Raw genomic sequence first — 22,774 nt, forward strand, 5'->3', positions numbered from 1 at the left:
CTCAATATCTTCATCTTGAAGAACACCCCCCCCCCAACACACACACACACACACACACCCAACCCTACTTCCCTCCTTTCAAACGGGTGACACGGTGGCCAGTGATTAGCGTTGTTGCCTCACAGCAAGAATGCCCCTGGTTTAATTCCCTTCCAAACCAGGCGACATTTCTGTGCAGAGATTTGCTCGTCTCCCCGTGCTCGTGTGGGTTTTCCCCGGGTCCTCCGGTTTCCTCCCACAGTGCAAAAACAAGCACCCTAAACATTTAATCCCAAATATTTTTAGCCAAGCTGAGTACACCTTCTCAGCATCCTTATCTGACACTTAGCTACAATAAGCAGGAGGGGGAGTCATCGAGATCTACATGAGCTCAAACTCCCCTCTCGCCCTGCAACAGGAGTGAGCCCAGGGCTGGAGGATCTTATAAGCTCAGGGCTCTCTCCCGGGACAGCCTGCCAAACAAGCTTTATTATCAATCGTCAGCTAAGTGTGAACTCTTGAATTACTCTTTTAAAGGATCCTGCCCAACACTGAATTTGCCCAATCAGATGAGATTTCACTATGTATATTTAGCACCGCCACCCTTGTAGTTGCTGTTCTGCTATTGGCTGAATATTGGTGAACCCATAGATGAAAATAAACACTATGAATGAATGAATGAATGAATGAATGAATGAATGAATGAATGAATGAATGAATGAATTTATTTATTTATTTATTTATTTATTTATTTATTTATTTATTAATGTGGTCAATTCAGTTGATTGGACATGATTTGAAAAGGCATACACCTGTCTATATAAGGGCCAGGGTTCACAGTGCATGTCAAAGCACAAACCAAGCATGAAGACAAAGGAATTGTCTGTAGACCTCTGAGACCGAAATGTCTCAAGGCACAAGGCTGCGGAAGGTTACACAAACATTCCTGCTGCTCTGAAAGTTCCATTGAGCACAGAGGCCTCCATCATCTATAAGTGGAAGATGTTAAACCACTAGGACTCTTCCTAGAGCTAGAGAATTTATTTATTTATTTATTTATTTATTTATTTATTTATTTATTTATTTATTTATTTAACAGGGACAATGCACAAAGATTACATTAACCTCAAAGAGGAAAGATGCATTGTGCCAGGTTGTAGCAGGATTGCTAATTTCCACCTGCAGTCCCTGGACAGGTTAAAATTAAAACAATAAAATCCAATTAAAAAGTCAGTTAAAAACATTCAGGCATAATCACATATAAACTAAAACACTGACAACTCAAAAATATCTCACTCAGTGTACAACTAACAGCAGGAGTTGAGAAGAGAGAGGAAAATGACAAGAACCAATCAGAGTCAGAATATCTGCTGAGGTTTTCGTTCATAAATGTTTGCACCTTGACGGTTTTTCAAGTCTGATTTGAATGTATTAGATCTGAAAAATACATTTTAACTAAATATAGCTAATAGGAATAGCCCATTTCTAGGGAAATATGGCATTTTCCTAGTATCGCACAACCTTAATTTCATCTAAAACAGCCATTTCAGGCTAGAGGAAACACATCGCAGCTGCTACTTGATGGGTTAGTTTTATCTTGGTAAACACATGCTGAGGTTCCTCAGGAGTTTGGGCCGTCGGGAATTTGAATAAGCACATTTAATATAACGTTGCCCTACACAGATGCTTCTCTAGATCGATCGCAAATGAAGATTTCTATGAAAGATGATAGTGATCTTCTCTGAAAACAAAGAAAGTGGACTACCTCTACTGCTGGAGGAGTCTGCGGTCACAGTCCATTCCACATCCTATGTGCCGTTATCCAGACAGACAGCGAACGCAGAAAACCCGATACTCTCAAACTCTCCTGATGCTTCAGTCTGCAGCTCCACACACATATGATCAGCCGGGAGGGAATCTGATGAGATCCGCTCGCTGTTTAGAGTTAATGAGAAACAGTTTGACATTAGCGCGTATCAGAGCCGAATCACACTTCTACAGCATTACAAAGAGCAATGAACCATGAAACCAGAGTAAAACTCCTCTCTCAGGACCTGTCAGTGCGTGTGTGTGATGTGAATATCAATGCGGCGCTCTCCGCTCGGGCCTCTTTTACAATGGACCCTCCAATAATGACTGTAGAAGCAGGCTATACATGTCTGCGACATGTATCGATCAAAACAATAAAACGTTTACATGCATGAACATGTTATGTGCTGAAGCGTATAGCGATGAATGGCTCAGATGTTTACAGGTCTCGCATCACAGCTGTTCCCACATCATTCTCTTCCCATGGCTTTACAATGAAGCCGTCACGCATCAAGAAGAGCACAAAAAACTTGTGTGCAAGACTTGAGGAAGCATGTGCGACAAACTACACAAATATGATGTTTTTTACTGCGACTCTTGTGAAATGTCCTCAGAGAATTGAATTTAATGTTTGATCCTTCTCATGGTTCACTTCCAGATTGCATTCATTATTTTAATTGTGAATACTGGACTGAGTTCAATGCATTTTAGAGTGCTACAGTGCGTCCAGAAAGTATTCATAGCACTTTTCCACATTTGTTTATGTTACAGTCTTATTCCAAAATGGATTAAATTCTTTTATTTCCTCAACATTCTCCACACAATCCCCCATAATGACAATGTGAAAAAAGAGTTTTGAAATTGTTGCAAATTTATTAAAAATAAAAAAGCTGAAAAATCACATGTACATCAGTATTCACAGCTCTAAATTGAGCTCAGGTAGATTCTGTTTCCACTGATCATTCCTGAGATGTTTCAGCAGCTTCATTGGAGTTCACCTGTGGTCAATTCTGTTGATTGGACATGATTTGAAAAGGCTACACCTGTCTATATAAGGGCCAGGGTTGACAGTGCATGTCAAAGCACAAACCAAGCATGAAGTCAAATGAATTGTCTGTAGATCTCCGAGACTGAAATGTCTCAAGGCACAAGGCTGGGGAAGGTTACACAAACATTCCTGCTGCTCTGAAAGTTCCAGTGAGCACATCCACCTCCATCCTCTGTAATTGGAAGATGTTTAACCACCAGGACTCTTCCTAGTGCTGGCCGGCCATCTAAGCTGAAAAGTAATATTATTGTAAGTATTTATTATTGTAGTAGTAGTAGTGGGCGTCGTTGGTGTAGTAGTATCAGCAGTAGCAGATGTTGTCGATGTAGATGTGTAGTAGCAGTGATTGCTGTAGCAGTATCAGTAGTAGTAGTAGTAGTAGTAGTAGTAGTAGTAGTAGTAGTAGTGGTCGTCGTTGGTGTAGTAGTATCAGAAGTAGCAGATGTTGTCGATGTAGATGTGTAGTAGCAGTGATTGCTGTAGCAGTATCAGTAGTAGTAGTAGTAGTAGTAGTAGTGGGCGTCGTTGGTGTAGTAGTATCAGAAGTAGTAGATGTTGTCGATGTAGATGTGTAGTAGCAGTGATTGCTGTAGCAGTATCAGTAGTAGTAGTAGTAGTAGTAGTAGTAGTAGTAGTAGTAGTAGTAGTAGTGGGCGTCGTTGGTGTAGTAGTATCAGAAGTAGCAGATGTTGTCGATGTAGATGTTGTAGTAGCAGTAATTGCTGTAGCAGTAGCAGTAGTAGTAGTAGTAGTAGTAGTAGTGGTCGTCGTTGGTGTAGTAGTATCAAAAGTAGCAGATGTTGTCGATGTAGATGTGTAGTAGCAGTGATTGCTGTAGCAGTATCAGTAGTAGTAGTAGTAGTAGTAGTAGTAGTAGTAGTAGTAGTAGTGGGCGTCGTTGGTGTAGTAGTATAAGAAGTAGCAGATGTTGTCGATGTAGATGTTGTAGTAGCAGTAATTGCTGTAGCAGTATCAGTAGTAGTAGTAGTAGTAGTAGTAGTAGTAGTAGTAGTAGTAGTGGTCGTCGTTGGTGTAGTAGTATCAGAAGTAGCAGATGTTGTCGATGTAGATGTGTAGTAGCAGTGATTGCTGTAGCAGTATCAGTAGTAGTAGTAGTAGTAGTAGTAGTAGTAGTAGTGGTCGTCGTTGGTGTAGTAGTATTAAAAGTAGCAGATGTTGTCGATGTAGATGTTGTAGTAGCAGTAATTGCTGTAGCAGTACCAGTAGTAGTAGTAGTAGTAGTAGTAGTAGTAGTAGTGGTCGTCGTTGGTGTAGTAGTATTAAAAGTAGCAGATGTTGTCGATGTAGATGTGTAGTAGTAGTGATTGCTGTAGCAGTATCAGTAGTAGTAGTAGTAGTAGTAGTAGTAGTAGTAGTAGTAGTAGTGGTCGTCGTTGGTGTAGTAGTATCAGGAGTAGCAGATGTTGTCGATGTAGATGTGTAGTAGCAGTGATTGCTGTAGCAGTATCAGTAGTAGTAGTAGTAGTAGTAGTGGTCGTCGTTGGTGTAGTAGTATCAGCAGTAGCAGATGTTGTCGATGTAGATGTTGTAGTAGCAGTAATTGCTGTAGCAGTATCAGTAGTAGTAGTAGTAGTAGTAGTAGTAGTAGTAGTGGGCGTCGTTGGTGTAGTAGTATCAGAAGTAGCAGATGTTGTCGATGTAGATGTTGTAGTAGCAGTAATTGCTGTAGCAGTATCAGTAGTAGTAGTAGTAGTAGTAGTAGTGGGCGTCGTTGGTGTAGTAGTATCAGAAGTAGCAGATGTTGTCGATGTAGATGTGTAGTAGCAGTGATTGCTGTAGCAGTATCAGTAGTAGAAGTAGTAGTAGTAGTAGTAGTAGTAGTAGTAGTAGTAGTAGTAGTGGTCGTCGTTGGTGTAGTAGTATCAAAAGTAGCAGATGTTGTCGATGTAGATGTCTAGTAGCAGTGATTGCTGTAGCAGTATCAGTAGTAGTAGTAGTAGTAGTAGTAGTAGTGGTGGTCGTCGTTGGTGTAGTAGTATCAGCAGTAGCAGATGTTGTCGATGTAGATGTTGTAGTAGTAGTAATTGCTGTAGCAGTATCAGTAGTAGTAGTAGTAGTAGTAGTAGTAGTAGTAGTAGTAGTAGTGGTCGTCGTTGGTGTAGTAGTATCAGAAGTAGCATATGTTGTCGATGTAGATGTGTAGTAGCAGTGATTGCTGTAGCAGTATCAGTAGTAGTAGTAGTAGTAGTAGTAGACATTGTTGTAGTAGTATCAGAAGTAGTAGATGTTGTTGATGTAGATGTTGTAGTAGCAGTAATTGCTGTAGCAGTATCAGTAGTAGAAGTAGTAGTAGTAGTAGTAGTAGTAGTAGTAGTAGTAGTAGTAGTGGGCGTCGTTGGTGTAGTAGTATCAGAAGTAGCAGATGTTGTCGATGTAGATGTTGTAGTAGCAGTAATTGCTGTAGCAGTATCAGTAGTAGTAGTAGTAGTAGTAGTAGTAGTAGTAGTGGGCGTCGTTGGTGTAGTAGTATCAGAAGTAGCAGATGTTGTCGATGTAGATGTTGTAGTAGCAGTGATTGCTGTAGCAGTATCAGTAGTAGTAGTAGTAGTAGTAGTAGTAGTAGTAGTAGTAGTAGTGGTCGTCGTTGGTGTAGTAGTATCAGAAGTAGCAGATGTTGTCGATGTAGATGTGTATTAGCAGTGATTGCTGTAGCAGTATTAGTAGTAGTAGTAGTAGTAGTAGACATTGTTGTAGTAGTATCAGAAGTAGTAGATGTTGTCGATGTAGATGTTGTAGTAGCAGTAATTGCTGTAGCAGTATCGGTAGTAGTAGAAGTGGAAGTAGACATTGTTGTAGTAATATTGGTTGTAGCAGACGCTGTAGTAGTATCAGTAGTAGTAGTCATTGTTGTAGTAGTATCGGTATTAGTAGACTTTGTAGTAGTAGTAGTTGTTGTTGTTGTGGCTGTATTAGCAGCAGTAGTTGTAATAGTAGTAACTTTCTATAGTAGGAGTTGGTGTAGTACTTGGGATTTATTGTTACTGTTGTCCTTTCTTTCTTTTTACTGTCATTATTACTGTCTTGCATTACCTGCATCATTGTTACTCCTTACCACTGACTGGTTTCTTTCTATGTGTTTTATTTCTATCTGTGTGTGTGTGTGTGTGTGTGTGTGTGTGTGTGTGTGTGTGTGTGTGTGTGTGTGTGTGTGTGTGTTTGTGTGTGTGTGTGTGTTTTATGTTTTTTTTTGTATTTGTATGATTCCAATTTATGTACCTTTTTTGCATATTCTAATAAAAAATGTAAAAAAAATTAAAATACAAAAAATAATTATTATGTAACTCGCGTTACTTGTAATGCATTACCCCAACACTGCTTGTGGGGACATTTGTTCTCCACAACACAAGCAATACAAGATACACACACACACACCTCTTCAGTCGCACATCAGCAAACAGAATAAGGCTGATTATTTGACCCTCGCGCTGTCAGTGGAACTCTCTCACCCCTCCTCTCTCTCTTTCAGCAGCGCGCTCCATCATTCTAGCAGAAACACACAGACACACACATAAAAGTGTAAGACTAATACTGAAAAGCTTCTATTTAGCATCTAATTCAGTGCAAAAATGGAGACTGGGCCAAAAAAAAAATAAGATTAGAGATTTTTTTGCTTTGTTTTACAGCCTCTAACAGCACTGGGTTTTGTACACATTAGTGGCAGACCAATGCAGATATTTAGTAAGTGAGCAACAGAGTGCCTAAATATAATGCAAAAGTACAATTTTTTTTTCTTTTTTTCAATTGTGGGATTTAAATGAACACTCATTTGACACAAAATTTGGATAATTGCTGAGTTACACTAATTTAAGACAAGTATGAATTGATTTTTATATTTAAACTAAAATAAATGTCTGATTTTGTTGTCTACATCAGTGGTTCTCAAAATGGGGGTCGGGACCCCCCAAGGGGTCGCAGGACAATGAAGGGGGGTCTCCTGGTGATTTCCAAAAACAAATTTAATTATTTTTTTTAACTATAAGAACTACCAGCCTGATTTCACGAGAAAACGTAAGTATTTTTCGTTTTGCCAGTTTAGTGGCTAATTTGTAAGAATTTGTAGGAGTCGTATTGTATTGATTTTAAACCCAACCATCATTGGGGCATGAGCAAATCGTACTAAACTGTACGAATTAGATCAAACGAATTAATAGGAATTAGCCACTAAATCAAAGAGTTACGAATTGCCTTGAGATTGTGTTGGCATTGCCATATTTAATCCATAACCTACTGAAGAGAAAATACTTAATATAGTTTGTTTATACTTACTATAGTAGCTTATAGTTACTAGTTCTAGTGGATTGCGATCTCTGAGGTAATTACATTATATTAAAGACACAGCAATAGCGTCAGATGCAGCAGATTGGTTTTATAACACCCGGTTAAACTTTATGGCACATTTACAGCACTGACATACATTTAAAAAATTAAACGAAGAATAGACTTGGGTCTATTGGTGTGTGTGTGTGTGTGCACCATGGCATGCAATGTTTCTGTATTTATAACCACCTCAATGGATATTGGGGGTCGCGAGTCACTGGCATTGTCATTTTGGGGGTCGCAGGCTGAAAAGTTTGGGAACCCCTTGTCTACATCATACTAAAATGTACAAAAATAATTGTAAATGCATATTATAGCTGGAAACCGGTAACCATTGACTTCTATAGTGTTTGTTTTTCCTACTATGGAAGTCAATGGTTACATTTTTCTAACATTTTATACAATATCTTCTTCTGTAATAAAGCAGTAAAAGCAAACTCATGTGAGAACATTTTCATTTTGGGGTGAACCATCGCTTTAATGTGCAATCAGTATATAAATCAAATTAAATAAAACAACACTAAAACCAAAAAAAGGTGATTTATTTACCAAAATTAAATGTGAAAAAAATGTCAAAGTTGTCAGTTCGACCCCATTCTGTGTATACACACACATTCTGATTGTGTGGTCTTTTAGTGTTTACACAGTGTGTGTGTGTGTGTGTGTCCATGCCACAACATCATTTACTGACGGCCCCGTCTGCCTGTGAGGAAAGAAAACACAAATCTCTGAATCACACACACACACACACACGCACACACCGGGAGCATGAGGCAGAAATAGGTGAAAGGTTTGAGACGAAAAGAGGGACAAATATGGCCAGTGCTGAGGAAAGTGATGGTGTGTGTATGTGTGGTGGATTAAAAAGACAGATAGAGGCTGATTATAAAGGACATGAAATATATGGGAGTAAAAGACAGAGAGATGGATTATAATTAAGATTAAACGTCTCTTTCAGAATGACTAAATATGGCGAGTCGAGTTTCTCAAAAGAGAGTGTGTGTCTGTGTGTGTGTGAGAGAGAGAGAGCTATGATACCGAATTTATCAGAAATGAGACACAGCAACTAAACACGCTTCAGATTTAAAGATGAGAAAACATTTTTATGCTGAATACTTTCTTGTATCCTAGATCATAAATCATCTGTCCTCATATTTCATCAAGTTAGAATAACTAAATAGTCAAATAACCAAGAGGCAGCAATATAATTCTTCTATAATTCATATATAATGTCTGAACTTCCTCATCTTTATTTTTACAATTATTATTATTTTTATTAATACCATTATCATCACTTCTATTAATATTAACATTATTATGCATTATCTTCCTCGTTTTACACACCAAATGTTTATTTGCAGAATCATTTCCAAATCTTCTGAAATGAATTTTATTTATGTTTGATGAGGATAATTAATAGTGTTTTGCCTAATATTTAAGTAAACATTTTGGGCATTCAAGTTTTGTTAATTAAAATTTTAAATATTACATATGCAACAACAACAACAACAAAATATTGGATGAAAAACAAACGTGTATCACCAACTTCCTGAAATGCTACCAAAGAAAAAGAAAGAAAGAAAGAAAGAAAGAAAAGAAAGGAAGGAATGAAGGAAGGAAGAATGAAAAAAGGAAATAAAGAAATAAAGAAATAAAGAAAAAAAGAAAGAAAGAAAGAAAGAAAGAAAGAAAGAAAGAAAAAAGAAAGAAAGAAAAACAAAGAAAGGAGAAGTAGGAAAGAAGGAATGAGAAAAATGAAGGAGGGAAGGAAGAAAGGAGACAAAGGAAGGCGAGAAAGGAATGAAGGAGAGGAATGAGGAAGAAGGAATAAAATAAATCAAAAAGGGAAGGATGGAACGAAGGAAAGAAAAAAATGAGGAAAAGAGAGGAATGATGTAAGGAAGGAAGGAAAAGAAAAAAGGAGAGGAAAGAAGGAAGGAAGGAATAGAAAGAAGGAGAGGAAGGAAGGAAGGAAGGAAGGAAGGAAGGAAGGAAGGAAGAAAGGAAAGAGGGAAAGTAGGAAGGAAGGAAGGAAGGAGAGGAAGAAAGGAAGGAAGGAAAGAGGGAAGGAAGGAAGGAAGGAAGGAAGGAAGGAAAGGAAGGAAGGAAGGAAAGGAAGGAAGAAATGAAGGAAGGATGGATGGAAGGAAGGAAGGAAGGAAGGAAGGAAGGAAGGAAGGAAGGAAGGAAGGAAGGAAAGAGGGAAGGTTTGAAGGAAAGAAGGAAGGAGAGGAAGAAAAAAAGGAAGGAAGGAAGGAAGGAAAGAGGGAGGGAAAGAAGGAAGGAAGGAAAGAGGGAAGGTATGAAGGAAAGAAGGAAGGAGAGGAAGAAAAAAAGGAAGGAAGGAAGGAAGGAAAGAGGGAAGGAAGGAAGGAAGGAAAGAGGGACAGTTTAAAGGAAGGAAGGAAGGAAGGAAAGAGGGAAGGAAGGAAAGAAGGAAGGAAAGGAAGAAATGAAGGAAGGAAGGAAGGTAGGAAGGAAGGAAGGAGAGGAAGAAAGGAAGGAAGGAAGGAAAGAGGGAAGGAAGGAATCCTCAGATCCTAATCTCAAATCTTCAAATGAGATTGTGCTCTTTTCAAAAGAGGGCGGAGCTACCAATGACTGTGTGTCAGCATAATGGCAGATTCAAAAACAAAACTACCGGCTCATGTTAATGAGGGAGAGATGGTCACTACTGGGCGGGGCTTCTTCCCCTCTGATGACAAGTACAAAGAGAGAATGTCAGTCGAAGTGTTTCTGCACTGTAAACTTGTAAACAAATAAAGTTAAAACATCTTTATCATTAGAAGCTTCTTATATTCCACACAAATGTGTTTAAACCCTTAATAAAAGTGATTAGAGCAGCACAATTAATCATAAAAAGATCAAGATCTCGATTCGACCCTCTAGACGATCTTAATTCAGCATTTCTATGATTCTGTCAATCAAATTTTCAAGTCCAGGAGAGAAGCAATGGCGGCGGCACAAGTCTTCACATTGTTTTACATACGTTGTTCAGCAACGTGGACACCTCCAAATGGTGTTGAAAGAGTCACATGCTATATTTATAAGATATAATTCACCCCAAAAATGTCATTTCTGTCTTTATGTAATGTATTTGGGACAGCAAAAGCACACGTGATGTGAGCTGACCGCCAGCTGTTACCACAGAGAGGGGGGGCCCGCGCGCCTCTGAATGAAGTCTACTTTAGTGAACAGAACCTGCATATGCTGTTAATAACAGGTAATAAAGTTGTAAATAACATTCAGTTTGTGGCACAGAGTGATCGTTTGGCCGTGAAAATGAAAACCGAAAGTGCACACAGAGCTAGATGTAGCTGGCTGATTCCAGCCCAAAAAGTATCCAAAACTTGCCGAAATTCAAATCACACCCAATCTTCTGTATTCACGAAAATCACATCAGTGACAGATTTTAAGCAGAAAATGACAGATTGTAAGCATATCTCAAACACAATTCAACATCAGAATGATCGTCAGCATTAATGACCAGGACAAAACTAAAGTCTGTTCAAATCCACCATTCCAAATCTATACAAAATTGAGCATTTTAACCAACAGTAGACCTACACAAAGCCTATTACTGTTTTACCACATGTTTGAGAATAACAATAGCAATAGCCCACTTACATTAACCTTTATTTTACATCTACAGAATAAGCAGAAAAATCGTGATCTTTATTTTAGGCAAAAAAAATTGTGATTCTCATTTTAGAGCGTACCCACACTATGCTATCCGAACCGTGCCCAGGCCTGTTTCTCGGATCGTTTGAGAAGTGTGTGCGCTGAGTTGGGCTCAGGCACGGTTCACTTGGCCGGCCCTGGCCCGGTTGGAAGAGGTTTGCCTGAGCACGGTATGCTTGTAGTGTGAGTGCAAAACCCAAAAGCCCGAAACTGAAAGCGAGACATGACTTTTAAGGGACTGTTTCATATGGATTTATTAATCATTCTTACTGTTCAGTGAACGCAAACTGCCGTAGTTTATTAAATACACAAACCCCTCACTGCACGACAGTTGCACCTTCAGCAGACCTCCTCATTCCTGCAGCACGAGGACTTTATGCAACCCAAGCTTATTCTGGAAACGTAGCCCCGCGGACGTTTCTGGAGACCGCGATTTAAGTGGCCGGAGGTACGTAAGGCCGCGTTTAGTTTTCTTCGAGCGAACGATGCGGGGCGGTGTGGCGCCGCTCCACCCCTCCTCTTCGCGCTCGCCAGCCGACGGCTCGCCTCCGAGTGGAGGGCTTTTCCGATGCAACCAGTTTGTCCGCTTAGCTCACAGCTTTGCGTCGGCGGAGCGGAGGCCCCAGAGGAGGAGAAGGAGCCGGCCGCGGTGGACGACGACACGGATCGAGTCCAGGGAACAGCAGTTCCGGAAATCAGGTAAGACGAAAAACGGAATCCGAAAAATAAAGGCGAGAACGTGGCGGGATCCGAAAACGCGGTCGAAATCGAAGACGAGGGCTTTTGCTTTTTTTTTTTTTTCTGGACGGCTTTTGCGAACCGTCGCTCGGGTTTAGGCAAGGAGGAGGAGGAAGAGGAGGGCGGCCAAGTCGGCCGATCCGGTGGCTTTTCGCGCGCAAACGGCACGTGCTCCCATGAGGCGCCCGAGACTCTCTCTGCGCCTCTCGCAGATCCGCTAAAACAAAAACCGCTCGAATACGTACCTCCCGGGACGTAAATCGCGGTCCGCAGAAACGTCTGCAGGGCTACGTTTCCACAATGAGCCCGGGTTGACTTTATGATTGTTTATGAGCGCCAAAAGTGGTGGATCTGTTCGGCGAAATATCTGATTGCGTGTCACCGCATCCCTAAGGACTGTTTGGCGAAAATATTTGACTGCATGTCACTGCATATCAAACGACTGAAACAATATAACTAGAAAATCTCCACCGTGCTGCTGAGTGAGAGCGCTCACTGAACAGCGCAGCAGCGATGACATAATCGTGCCCAGGCCTGATTGAAGTGTGAGTGCGGGCCGTCGGGGGAGACGGGAGGGGGGACAAGCATGCTTTGGCCCAGTTCGAGGCAACTGGACATAGTGTGAGTACGACCTTAGCCAGAATCGTGCAGGTCTAAAAGTGATATAGCATTATAGGTCCCCTTTAAACAACCAATTTTCCTACTGAATGTCCTTTTTCATTTGGAAATGCATCACAAACTAAAAAAATATGAACTAAAAAAATGAGAGAGAGAGAGAGAGAGAAAGAGAGAGAGAGAGAGAAATTGGTCTGGACAAACTAATCCAGCGGGGAATAATCACATGTGTGTCGCTCCCACTCTTCAATATGAATTCTCCTTTAAGAACTCCGAGATTATAATAATAAGATACGACACCGAGGCGTGTTCACCGTCAGCACAAATGAGTCCAAAGAAAACGGATTATCAGTGTTGATCTTAGGTGGAAAAGTGTTGCTCTGCTTTTTCTCTATTATTTGGGTTATCAAGTTTCGGGTGAGTCTGCGGGATTTCTTTTCACCTGTTTATTGTGTAACAGGTGAAAATGGTGCATCTGATCACTTCTTGATTTTAAGAGTTACTCGTGTCTGAAGGCGCTTGCTTTTTGATGATTAAACTGATGTAAGTAACATGTGGCTGAATGAGCAGTTGAACACATGCCTGCAAAATGGAAAGAAAAGCGGCTGGTTAAAGAATGCAGGCACCCTTCCTTCACACACACCCCGAGCCCTTACTAAAACAGCAAAACCTGATCCTCAGCCACACACACACACACATGCACACGATGACCGGGTCGTACATTGATTGCTGATTTGAAAATAATTTGAGGATCATTTAGGAATCTGTGCAGCAATGCATCATGGGTTGCATCACAGTTCTGCAATTTCACTTTGGGGACAGAAATGGTTCACTTAAAGAGACAGTTCACAAAAATGAAAATCTACACTCACCGGCCACTTTATTAGGTACATCTTACTAGCACCGGGTTGGACCCCATTTTGCCTTCAGAGCATCCTTAATCCTTCGTGGTGTAGACTCAATAAGGTACTGGAAATATTCCTCAGAGATTTTGCTCCATATTGACATGATAGCATCACACAGTTGCTGCAGATTTGTCGGCTGCACATCCATGATGTAAATCTCCTGTTCCACCACCCACATCCCAAAGGTGCTCTATTGGATTGAGCTCTAGTGACTGTGGAGGCCATTTGAGTACAGTGAACTCATTGTCATGTTCAAGAAACCAGTCTGAGATGATTCACGCTTTATGACATGGTGCGTTATCCTGCTGGAAGCAGCCATCAGAAGATGGAGACACTGGGGTCCTAAAGGGATGGACATGGTCAGCAACAATACTCAGGCAGGCTGTGGCGTTGACACGATGCTCAATTGGTACTAATGAGCCCAAAGTGTGCCAAGAAAACCTCCCCCACACCATCACACCACCACCACCAGCCTGAACCGCTGATACAAGGCAGGATGGATCCATGCTTTCATGTTGTTGAGGCCAAACTCTGACCCGACATCTGAATGTGTCAGCAGAAATGGAGACTCATCAGAGCAGGCAACGTTTCTCCAATCTTCTATTGTCCAGTTTTGGTGAGTCTGTGTGAATTGTAGCCTCAGTTTCCTGTTCTTAGCTGACAGGAGTGGCACCCGGTGTGGTCTTCTCTGCCTCAAGGTTGGACGTGTTGTTTGTTCAGAGATGCTCTTCTCCAGGCCTCGGTTGTGCTCATTTGAGTTACTGTTGCCTTTCTATCAGCTGGAAAAAGTCTGGCCATTCTTCTCTGACATCAACAGGGCATTTGCGCCCACAGAACTGCCGCTCACTGGATATTTCCTCTATTTTTCATTCTCTGTAAACCCTAGAGATGGTTGTGCGTGAAAATTTCAGTAGATCAGCAGTTTCTGAAATACTCAGATCAGCCCGTCTGGCACCAACAACCATGCCACGTTTAAAGTCACTTAAATCCCCTTTCTTCCCCATTCTGAGACTCGATTTGAACTGCAGCACATCGTCTTGACCATGTCTACATGCCTAAAAGCATTGAGTTGCTGCCATGTGATTGGCTGATTAGACATTTGCAAGCAGCTGTACCTAATAAAGTGGCCGGTGAGTGTACTTATAGTTCTGAATTGCTTTGTTAAACAAAAAATAAGATGTTCTGAAAAATGTTGTAATTGACACCCTTAGTAGGAACAAAAACATAAAAAGTCCATTGGTGTTTTTACAGCATTCATCAAAATATCTTCTTTTGTGTTCTACAGAAGAAACATCTTATTATGAGTATGAGCGTTTCACAGAGCGTTATTAGCGTTACTTCAAGAGATAGTAATCGTATACTCTTTGCAATGGAAAAAGATAATTGAATATAGAATTAAAATCAAACTAAATGTTCCTAACACTCTTAGAAATAAAATGTAATATTGTATTTCTATGGAAAACCTTTTGGAAGCTTCTTTGCGCTCTCTTTTGGCATTTTTTTAACCTCAAAAATGAAAATTCATTCATTCATTTAGTTTCTTTATTAATCAGGGCTTGCCTGATTAATTGCCTGGTTGGAATGATGAGCCGCCAGTTTATCCAGCATATGTTTCTATGCAGCGGATTCCCTTCCAGCCGCAACCCATCACTGGGAAACATCCATACACACTCATTCACACACACACTCATACACGGTCAATTTTAGCCTACCCAGTTCCCCTACAGCGCATGTCTGTGGACTTGTGGGGGAAACCGGAGCACCCGGAGGAAACCCACGCCAACACGGGGAGAACATGCAAACTCCACACAGAAATGTCACCTGACCCAGTTGAGGCTCAAACTAGCGACCTTCTTGCTGTGAGGCGAACGTGCTACCCACTGCGAATGAAAAGTGGTTGAGTTTCTTTATTTCTGCTGAACACAAAAGATGTTTTGAAGAATGTTAGAGACCAATATAGGGATAGTTCACACAAAATTTAAAAATCTGTCATTATGTAGTCATTCCTCACTTGTCACAAACCTGTTTGAGTTTATTTTTTGTTGTTGAACAACAAAGAAGATAATTTGAAAAATGTTGGAAACCTGCAACCAATGATTTCCATTGACTTCCAAAACTAATACTGGTAGTCGGTGGATACAGATCTCCAACATTTTCCTTTAATTATCTTTATACGTGTTCAACAACAAAACAAGGTTTGTGACAGGTGTAGAATGAGTACATAAGGATTTAGCATTTTTGAGTGATCTATTTCTTTAAACGCAGTATTGGTTTCCAACATTCTTAAAATCATCTTCTTTTGTGTTCAACAAAAAAAAAAAAGATGTTCTAAAAAAACATCCATAGTAGGAACAAACAAAAAAAAAGCTTGTGTTTTTTAGACTAAGACTTAGAAAACTTTATTGATCCCGCAGGAAATTGCTTATGTAATGATTGCCATAACACACAAAACACAGAAACACAAAACCACAAGACAAAATAAATAAATTAAATAAGTGAAATAAGTCACATAAATCCAACCAATCTATAAAAGGAAACAGCCACAATACATAAGTATACAAACTATTATACAAGATATTACACTTAAAAGAATCAGTGGTAACTAATACTATTAAGTCATATATCAAGTAATGAAGATAATATTAACCAAAACCAATAATATTCCACATAAAACAATTACACATAAAATATTTCAGTAGTAAAGTGATTCAGCACTCATTTAAAAAGCAATGATATTGCACTAAAAATATTTAAGACCCAGTAAAAAAACGTACAAATATTGCACCTAGTAGATTATTGCACATCATAAAACATAATGCACAGACTTCCACACACTAAAACCCGTAATAAGTAATATATGGCACGAGCAGCAAGGTATAGCATAGATTACTGTAAGGGTAAGTGACTGAGGGAGACGTTATGAAGTCTGATAGCAGTGGGAAGGAAGGATTTTCTGTGGCGTTCAGTGGAACACTTTAAGCTGGTAAGTCTGTGACTAAAGGTACTTCTCAGCTCGTCAACCACATTATGAAGAGGATGATCTACATTGTGCATAATTGACCGAAGTCTGCACAATGTTCTCTTTTCGGCCACAGTTTCCATATTGTCCAATTCCTCACCCACCACAGAGCCAGCTTTCCTAATCAATTTGTTAAATCTCTTCATATCTGCCACTTTTACACTACCACCCCAGCACACCACAGCATAGAAAATGGCACTGGCCACTACAGACTCATAGAACATACGCAACATGGTGTTGCAGACTCTAAAAGATCGGAGTTTACGTTGGAAATACAGCCTACTTTGACCCTTCTTATATGTGACCAGAGAGTTATTGGACCAGTCCAGCTTATTGTCAATATACACACCCAAATATTTTACAGCATTCTTCAACATATCTTCTTTTGTTTTCAACATAATAAAGAACTCATGGTTGGAACAAGTGGAGGGTGAGGAAATCAAGATAAAATTTCCATTTTTGGGTGAGCTATCCTTTTAATCTAATCCATATTTATTTGCAAATGAAGTCCAAAGGATGCACAAAAATGCATAGAATAAAAGCAACATGTGCAAATGTGTGTGGCTATGAGATTAAATGCATGGAGTTTGTGTTAAATAGCATGCAAACGCTTACAAATTTACACACCTATTTCCACATGACAACAAAAACGAAACCGCAAGGCATCGCCAGCTTTGAACTCAAGAGGGAAACCACAAATCATTTTATGAAGTGTTCAAATACTGACAAACACATTTCATGCACCCCACACACACACACACACACACACACACACACACACACACACATACACACGTGATTGTCATAAGGTACCAAGGATTCAACAGATTGAATCATTTAACACCATTCTTGACTGGACACACTTTGAGTATGTGCATGTGCATGTGTGTGTGCATGTGTGTGTGTGTGTGTTTTTAGGCACACCCCAAAAGTTACAGCACAGGAGCTGCACGGCACAGAATAACATCAAGCGCACACACTCCCACAATTACTCTTTTACAGCCGTCACCTGCTATTTTATGACCCCTGACCTCTTGACATGCTTAAAATCACATGCATAAACAGACAGACAAAACACACACACACACACACTTGAGGAGAAATGCAGGACTCAGAGTGCTCACACTGCTCATTTACAAGATCTAATATGCAGCATATACTTTTAAATCAAAGCTCCTTTTTTTTTGCACCAACATGTGGTAAAAGCATGAGCAACGCCCCACATTTTTCTCTGCATTGTGCAACATTTTCCATTTTCATTTGGCTTAGTCCCTTTACTAATCAGGGGTCGCCACAGCGGAATGAACTGCCAACTTCATACATTCGTTCATTTTCTTTCCGGCTAAGTCCCTTTATTAATCTGGGGTCACCACAGTGGAATGAACTGCTAACTTATCCAGCATATGTTTTACACAGCGGATGCCCTCTCCAGCTGCAACCCAGTACCGGAAAACATCCATACACACTCATACACTATGTACAATTTAGTTTAGAGAATTCCCCTATAGCGCATGTGTTTGGGAGAACTGGAGCACCCGGAGGAAACCCACACCACACAGAAACGTCAACTGACCCAGAAACTCGAACCAGCGATCTTCTTGCTCTGAGGCCACATTGCTAACCACTGAGCCACCGTGCCACCCAAAAGCAAAATAAATGCTTTTCATATTTAGAGTTTTTGCCTTATTTCTAGTCCAAATATCCAAACAAGAAAAACAAGTCTTGCTTTTTAAAATTTCCTGACGTTAAAATATAGGACCCAAATCCCAGTGATTTTGAGGCCCATCGGAACAGGATATAGGACTGCAGTTTTCCCCGCCCACCGAATTGATTGACAGGCATGTTTCTATCATTACATATATACACACATGTCCACAAAACAGAGTTTTTGCAAATAAACTGGGATTAAAATATTTGTTCCAAATCTCTGAGTGCTTTATGAGTTTAAAATGTTTTCTAATGTTTGTAATAAAGACAGAAAAATTGTTGTGTAATTCATAACCACTATAGTCAGTGGTGGTTCTAGCTTGAATAGCACCCTGGGTAAACCACCCCATTTACGCCGTCCAATGTAAGGTTACATCTAGTTAACATAAAAAAGACCATTAAACATGTAAAATCTAAAAAAAATGTGTTGATTTACCTCAACTTTGGGTAAAATATAGACAAAACCAGAACTGGAATATTTACGAATCATTTATATTTATTACAAAAAAAAAAATTATTATTAACATTCATTCATTCATTTTCTTTTCAGCTTAGTCCCTTTATTAATCCGTGGTCGCCAAAGCGTGATGAACCACCAACTTATCCAGCACATTTTTACACAGCGGATGCCCTTCCAGCTGCAACCCATCTCTGGGAAACATACATACACACTCATTCACACTCATACACTACGGCCAGTTTAGCTCATCAATTCACCTGTACCGCATGTGTTTGGACTGTGGGGGAAACCGGAGCACCCGAAGGAAACCCACTGTTCTGACCTTATTAAAGTCTAGGGGTTTTTGCTGAAAAGCTGTAACAAAGAATACCAAAATTTGGTAAATAATTTTGAATTAAAACTAATTTTAAAAAAAGATAAACGTGGAGAACACACTTCAATCCTCAGCCCCAGAGTGAAGAGTCAACACAAAGTTTAGAAAAAATAATCATAAGAATTTATTTAAAACAAATATAGAGATTTAACAGAAACTAGAGGTCAAAACTGAGTGAGTATAGCCTAAAACAGCAAACAGAAAACAGCTAACTACAGTTTAGAGGACTAGCTTACCTAATGCAAAATCAAAGATGAAAATCAACAACACTAACTTCCCTGAGCTTCCTCTCTCGAACAGGCAAAAAGCTATACAAAATAAAACAAGGCACTCACCCTTTAGGCACACTTGAAAGTACACAAAATAATAAATACATTTACATTTAGTTATTTAGCAGACGCTTTTATCCAAAGCAACTTACAAGTGAAGACAAGGAAGCAACTTATACAACTATAAGAGCAACAATGAATGAGTGCTGTAGGCAAGTTTCAGGTGTGTAAAGTCTAAGAAATAAATCATTAGTAATTTTTTTTTTTTTTTTTTGAGTACAGTTAGTGGTATATCCAGAGAGGCAATTGCAGATTAGGAAGTGAAGTGGAGACTAAATAGTTGAGTTTTTAGTCGTTTCTTGAAGACAGCGAGTGACTCTGCCGTTTTGACACAGTTAGTGAGTTCATTCCACCAACTGGGCAGATTGAGCGTGAGAGTTCGGGAAAGTGATTTCTTCCCTCTTTGGGATGGAACCATGAGGCGACGTTCATTCACAGAACGTAAGTTTCTGGAGGGCACATAGATCTGCAGAAGTGAGAGCCGATAAGGAGCAAAGCCAGAAGTCGCTTTGTAGGCAAACATCAGAGCTTTGAATTTGATGCGAGCAGCAACTGGCAGTCAGTGCAAACGGATGAGCAGCAGAGTGACATGTGCTCTTTTAGGTTCATTACAGACGACTCGTGCTGCTGCGTTCTGAAGCAGCTGAAGAGGTTTGATAGAGTTAGCTGGAAGCCCGCTAGTAGCTAGTAGAGAATTGCAATAGTCCAGTCTGGAGAGAACAAGAGCTTGAACAAGGAGTTGAGCTGCATGTTCAGATAAGAAGGGTCGGATCTTTCTGATGTTATAGAGTGCGAATCTGCACGATCGAGCAGTTCTAGAAATGTGGTCAGAGAAGTTTAGTTGGTCATCAATCAAAAATAGAAATGAAAGCACAATAAAGTTAATTTGGCATTAAAGATTAATCCAACTACTGCAAACAATTGTGAACAATTGCACCACACAATACAACTATAAGTAAACAATATCACAAAAACCAACCGATTGTTGCACTTAAGAGCTGGGGAGAAGTGTTCCTCAGCTCACTAGCTTCAGAAGCCAGTATTTACACATAAAATTATGTTTTGGCTGTAACACCCACGCAAACCCAGGGAGAACATGCAAACTCCACACCAAAACACCAACTGACCCAGCCGAGGCTCGAACCAGCAACCTTCTTGCTGTGAGGCGACAACACTACCTACTGCGCCACTGCGTCATCATCATTATTATTATTATTATTAATATTGTTGTTGTTGTTGTTGTTGTTGTTGTTGTTGTTGTATTATACAATGATTATTCTAAATAAATAACAGAAATCAATCCTAAATGTAACTGGAAAACAATGTAAACACCAAACTGGAGTGATATGCTAAGACCACTTAAGAAATCTTTTGCATGAATATTAATTTTGACAATTCTATATAAAACAAAAAAATTACAGAACTTTCTGTTCATCTTAGACTCGACACAAGGCAGACAATAATTGTCTTACTTCCCTGACTCTTTATCCCTATTTCTGCTTCATAGCCATGCTCAGTCAAAATAAGATCACCATCAGATTATATAAACTTCAGTTTTGTCAACTAGCAAAACTCGCAGCGCGCCGACACCTCATGTCATAAAGTAGGAGCATCAGCAGCGCTTGTGCATGTAAACAACTGACAATCACACGGGGATCAGGAGCAGCGCATATGAGGAATGGTTCTCTGTGCGCATGCGTCAGTTTGCTTGCACCAGCGTTGTTTTTGTTGCACATAGAGAATAACAAACTTACAGCGGACGCCAAATATAAACGGCCCCTAACATTTTTATTCTGGGATTAGCCTACCACTCGTGGGATTAATACACTTGCATAAAATAAATCGTATCTCAAAGCATACTGAGGCACATATGATTTTTACCGGGGCCTGTTTTTGTTTTTTTCTCTCCCCGAGCAATCGCCCACATTGCCTATCCTTAAATCCGCCACTGGCTATAATCACCACAGCTGAATTGAGTCAGTAAACGCGTATTTGTAAACGCATTTGTGTGTGACTCATCATTTCAGAAAGGCTTGAATAAACTCCACCACAAATACGTCAAATAAGCTTACTTGGTATTTTTGACTGATGAGTTGTACTTCAGCTTCATCTGTGTCTGTCTCTATCACTGACTGCTGTTTATCTGACGTAAAGCAGGAGAAGCAGACACGCAAGTGTGATCAGTGGGCGGGGAGAAGCAGCTCATTTGCATTTAAAGCCACAGGCTACAAAAACAGCTACACTGTACTCAGAGAGCAAAATGGGCAGATTCTGGAGGCAATAATAAATAATGTGATGGGTGTTTTGAGCTGAACGTTTACAGACACATTCTTACATCATCTTACATCTTGTAAAAGGGGTAAAATAGGTGCCCTTTAAGAATGTTTAGATACTTGGACTAGAAACAAGACAAAAACTAATACTAAAAAACTAAAAGTTAGTGGAGGGACTTGTTTTTGTTGTTCACAAAAGAGTAAGGGGTGTCATGCGCACACACACATACACACACACACACACACAGATGAAGCTTCCTGTGCTGGAAGAGGAGGAGAGTGAAATATAGGCCATGTTGACTTTAGCTGCTAAGGTGGACCGAGCCAAGACTGTGTCAGATCCAAACCTTTCAGCGAAGTTTGCTCTAATGTTGCCCAGCGCTGAAAAAACAGCCAATTACGTCTTAAAATCCAGTTAAAAAGAAGCAAAACATGGCACACACACCATACGGTGTGCATGGAGCGCATATGACCAAAAAAGCACGATGTGTGCTAATTAAAGAAACGCTCGGACTAAAAATAAATTTCACCCTCGTGTCATGGGAATTTCTTTCCTTTTGCAGAGCACAAAAGATGAACAGATCTGCTCTTTCCACATACTGAAAGCATATGGTGACCAGGCGCTGTCAAACTCCAGAACGGACATCAAACTATATTGTGAAGAAATCCATCTGACCAAAGTCTTCTCGAATCAACTGACAGCTTTATGTGAGGAGCGTGAGGGTACTGGACGTTTTCAATTTGTTCCCGAACAAAAAAACTAAACATCTTTCACATTGTGTGTTGTTTGCATTATTTAAAGGGATAGACATTTTATACTCTTTAGAATGGAAAAAGATACTTGAATGTAAAATTAAAAGCTAAAAATTTGAATGTACTTAACACTCTTAGAAATAAAATGTAATATTGAATTTCTATGGAAAATCTTTTAAAAGCTTCTGTTGCACTTTTTGTTTGTACATATTTAAAGGGATTTTCCACCCTAAAAAAAAGGAAAATTCACTCAATTTTTACTCATCTTCAAATGGTTTCAAACCATTATGAGTTTTTTTTCTGTTTTTGGACAAAAGAAGATGTTTTGAAGAATGTTAGAGATCGATATAGCGTTATTTAAAGGGATAGTTCATGCAAAAATGAAAAGTCTGGCATTATGTAGTCATTCTTCCCTAAAACTGTTTGAGTTTTTTTTTTCTAGAACCCAAAAGATGTTTTGAAGAATGTTAGAGACCGATACAGCGTTATTTAAAGGGATAATTCATGCAAAAATGAAGAATCTGACATTATTTAGTCATTCTTCACTTGTCACAAACCTGTTTGAGTTTCTTTTTTGCTTTTGAACACAAAAGAAGATGTTTTGAAGAATGTTAGAGATCGATATAGCGTTATTTAAAGGGACAGTTCATGCAAAAAATGAAAAGTTTGGCATTATGTAGTCATTCTTCCCTAAAACTGTTTGAGTTTTTTTTTCTAGAACCCAAAAGAAGATGTTTTGAAGAATGT

The 22,774-nt window shown here is 39.7% G+C and overlaps 1 protein-coding gene across 4 annotated transcripts in view; it reads right to left on the bottom strand.

The window, feature by feature from the left end:
* ntn2 (netrin 2) overlaps window positions 1-22,774 on the bottom strand; it is a 70,274-nt gene that overhangs the window by 41,976 nt on the left and 5,524 nt on the right. Inside the window, exons 2-3 of one of the 4 annotated variants that reach the window (NM_001423754.1) lie at window positions 6,230-6,340; window positions 1,745-1,914 (exon numbers count right to left, since the gene is read on the bottom strand). The exons of 1 other annotated variant lie outside the window; for it this stretch is intronic. The gene's annotated coding sequence lies outside the window, so the exon portion shown is untranslated. The remainder of the gene's footprint in view (window positions 1-1,744; window positions 1,915-6,229; window positions 6,341-22,774) is intronic. 2 more of the 4 variants (NM_001037415.2, XM_068217113.2) reach the window with 2 other exon arrangements.

Source organism: Danio rerio, chromosome 24, assembly GCF_049306965.1.
Source record: "Danio rerio strain Tuebingen ecotype United States chromosome 24, GRCz12tu, whole genome shotgun sequence".
Classification (NCBI taxonomy): domain Eukaryota; kingdom Metazoa; phylum Chordata; class Actinopteri; order Cypriniformes; family Danionidae; genus Danio; species Danio rerio.